Here is a 4,104-nt window from a genome sequence, read left to right on the forward strand (position 1 = left end):
TTTCGTGTGCACGTGTGTGAATGTGTGCACATGCGCGTGTATGTGATAGACAGAGTATAAACTCGCCAGTGATTTTGTCTCACACATTACACTTCATGTACAGCATACTATTAAACATCACAGCACACACATCATACATCACACACCACACACAAAACATCACACACCACACACCAAACATCCCACACCACACATCAAACATTACACACCACACATCAAACATCCCACACCACACACAAAACATCACACACCACACATCAAACATCCCACACCATACATCAAACATCACACACCACACATCAAACATCACACACCACACATCCAACATCACATCACACACATCAAATATCACATCACGCACATCATACGTCACACACCACACGTCAAACATCACACACCAGACATCAAACATCACATCACACACATCAAATATCACATCACGAACATCATACGTCACACACCACACACAAAACATCACACACCACACACCAAATATCCCACACCACACATCAAACATTACACACCACACATCAAACATCCCACACCACACACAAAACATCACACACCACACATCAAACATCCCACACCATACATCAAACATCACACACCACACATCAAACATCACACACCACACATCCAACATCACATCACACACATCAAATATCACATCACGCACATCATACGTCACACACCACACGTCAAACATCACACACCAGACATCAAACATCACATCACACACATCAAATATCACATCACGAACATCATACGTCACACACCACACACAAAACATCACACACCACACACCAAATATCCCACACCACACATCAAACATTACACACCACACATCAAACATCCCACACCACACACAAAACATCACACACCACACATCAAACATCCCACACCATACATCAAACATCACACACCACACATCAAACATCACACACCACACATCCAACATCACATCACACACATCAAATATCACATCACGCACATCATACGTCACACACCACACGTCAAACATCACACACCAGACATCAAACATCACATCACACACATCAAATATCACATCACGAACATCATACGTCACACACCACACATCAAACATCACACACCACACATCAAACATCCCACACCACACATCAAACATCACATACAACACATCATAAACAACATAATATCAGACATCAACTTCATACGTCACATATCTAACATATTATTAAACATCACATGTCACACATCAGACATCACACATCACACATCACATATCATATAATAGCATACTATTACTTTTTACCTTTTCATTCCTCTGGCATCCTTAGGATGTCCCGGGGAGGTGCAGGTTTCGGTCCTGTGCAAGGTGTGTCGCGTCTGTGATAGAATGTTATGTTGTTCAGGGACCTTTTTAACCCCATTCAGCCAGGTCTTTCTTGGTCTTCCTCTTGATTTGAAGCCGGATTCTCAGGTGTTGTAAGCTCTAGCCGTTAGTTGTTTCCGGATCATTCTGGTTAGATGTCCAAACCATTTGACTCTTTGACGCTAAATGAATTTTATTACTGGTGGTATTCCAGTTTATAGACGTATGGTTTCGTTTCTTATGCGGTCTCTTCTGGTGACATTGGTGGTTTTTGCGGAGACACCTCATTTCGCATTTATTGATTTTTCTTTCTTAGATCGTTTGCCTTGTTTAGAGACCATGTTTGGTACTGATACGTTAATATTGGAATGAAGATGCTATTGATGAGCTGGGATTCCACTTCGGTTGGGATGTTCTTGTGACTGAGCAGGGGTGCTAGCTGGTAGGTCACTGCATTTGCCTTCATAGTTCTTGTTTCTATTCCTTTGTCCATACGTCCATTTTGTGGGAAGATACTTCCCAAATATTTAAACTCCTGTACTTATTTTCTAAAGCTGAAAGAACTACGGAATGTAGACCCATGAAAAAATTACTAAAGGTAGTTCAAAGACAAGCTAAGTTTCTATCGATTCAGTAAGTGCTTGCTTTCGCCTAAAATATTTTAGAGAAATAGAAAACTATCGGCCGTTTACTCTTTTCCCGTTCGTCATTTCAATGCAGTGTTCAAGACATATTTCGTTTTCATGATACAAAAATTGCTCTTCCGCCGGAAATAAACAAATCTTCTTTATGCGCTTACAGTTGAGATAAAATATTTGTGAAAGTTCGTTACTTTGGTTGTCTAAAACTTCCGAACCAATTAACTTTCGATTTTGAAAAATAAATAACGGTAGTTCAGAATCATTTTAAGGGTGCATTGTTATATTAAGGAGTCTGAAGTCACTGTAGTTTAATTTTAAGTTTTTCGTTAGTTTCGTTTATCTAATCTTGAGAAAGTCCGTCTTATGAGACACCATTGCAAGCAAGTGAGACTTCCGTTCACTTGCAGTGCGAACTGCTCCCTCAATGACTTGACGATCGATTCTTTTGAGTCCGTTCATCGAACGGGGTACCCAGCTTTAATAAAATAATATCACACATTGATGTTGCTATCCACTTTGTCTGGTCTCCTGCTAACTGTCTTGACCTCGGTCCATATGTCCATCGAGCCGGCGATTTTACAAAAAGAAATTGTCTGCTGGGCCCAAGAAGAAAGCCTCTAGTTGCCAATTTGGCTTCTCAGCTGCTTACTTTATTGAAGGATAAAACTATGTAATACATATATTTCATCAGTAACGTTATCAGAAAAACTGTCTCTAGTTACTGTAAGTACATTCATAGTCAGCATGGCTCAAATGTGTATTGCCTGTAGGTTTCAGGTCACCCATGGTTCTGTTTGATATTTCTTACAGAAATCTTTCCTGGCAGACCGGCGTTTTGAAGAATTGGCTAGTTATGTTTAGGAGGAAATGTTACCATGGATGGGAGTTCGCGAGAGGCACTCGGCTGACAGAGTGTGGGCCGCGGAAACAATATCCCGCAGGGTGAACATGGGCTTTGAACTAAACCAGTTAATGTCATCGAGGAATTTAATGATCCTGCTTTTCAAGAAAATCGAGGAATCATGAACACATTGCCAGGCTCTGATCTTGGCTTAGCGAAGATGAAAGTGGTACAGTCATAGGTTAAGATCTTCCACGACAATGCAGACTGTTGAGGTGTAGGAAAGTCCTACCTGCAGATCGTCTACGGACAGACGTCTCATGGGACTCGACTACTGAAATCAACACCCCAGTGACGTTTAAAGGGCTGTGCACGGTGCGTGTTCGACATGAGGTGGTCATTTTAAAGGGCATTTTGAGTTCTGATTCGCTATAGATCCAAACTGACGGAACTTCTCAACTCATAACACCAAAGGTCTTGAGGACACCTAAGCATTTGCTCCATGCCATGCGCAGAACTTACGAAATGTAAAGGATGGTGGGTTTGTGGAGAGGTAATGTTCAATATAAAAAGTTCTTTTCTTTTTACTAAACGTAACCATGATCTCAGCAGGCAAACCAAATTTGAGAAAACTAATATCTGCAGACTTCTGTTGACTTATTAGACTGCTGTAGCTTGCAATATGACGCGATTGTTGCAACTTTTAGTGGTAGGCCTAATGTGAACTGGTGCGTCATGCTATGAAACTGGTGACACGGTTGAAAATGGGTTGATTTTTTAATGCTCCGTATAGAGCAAAACAATTAAATGGACTTATCTAAAATGAATACATGTATCAGACAAATTCCTTTTGGCTTCCAAATGTTATGTTCAAATCTGAAACACAAAACTTTACTATGGAGGAAGATATTGACAAAACAAGTTGTACAGTTTTTGTGGGATCACCCTGTAACATAATTTTACAGCACACTTTACACACCACACATCACATGATAATACACAACATTCATTTCTCAACACACACCACATATTTACAGCACACACCACGTATCACATAATTTTACACACCACACATTACACATCACACATTCCATGACCTCCAGACCTCTGTAATTATCTCACCGCCGCCTTCATTCTGTCAGAAATTGTGTCACCCGGGCCTCAACCTCCACCCCCCTTCTCTCTCCCCCTCTCTGTGTCTGTATTTCTCTCTCTCTCTCTCTCTCTCTCTCTCTCTCTCTCTCTCTCTCTCTCTCTCTCTCTCTGAA

At 41.0% G+C, this 4,104-nt stretch overlaps 1 long non-coding RNA gene across 6 annotated transcripts in view; it reads left to right on the forward strand.

The window, feature by feature from the left end:
* The window catches only part of LOC101859252, a 13,555-nt gene that overhangs the window by 3,001 nt on the left and 6,450 nt on the right, over window positions 1-4,104 (forward strand). The gene's annotated exons all lie outside the window — the stretch shown is intronic.

This window comes from Aplysia californica, unplaced genomic scaffold (assembly GCF_000002075.1).
Source record: "Aplysia californica isolate F4 #8 unplaced genomic scaffold, AplCal3.0 scaffold00289, whole genome shotgun sequence".
Taxonomy (NCBI): Eukaryota; Metazoa; Mollusca; class Gastropoda; order Aplysiida; family Aplysiidae; genus Aplysia; species Aplysia californica.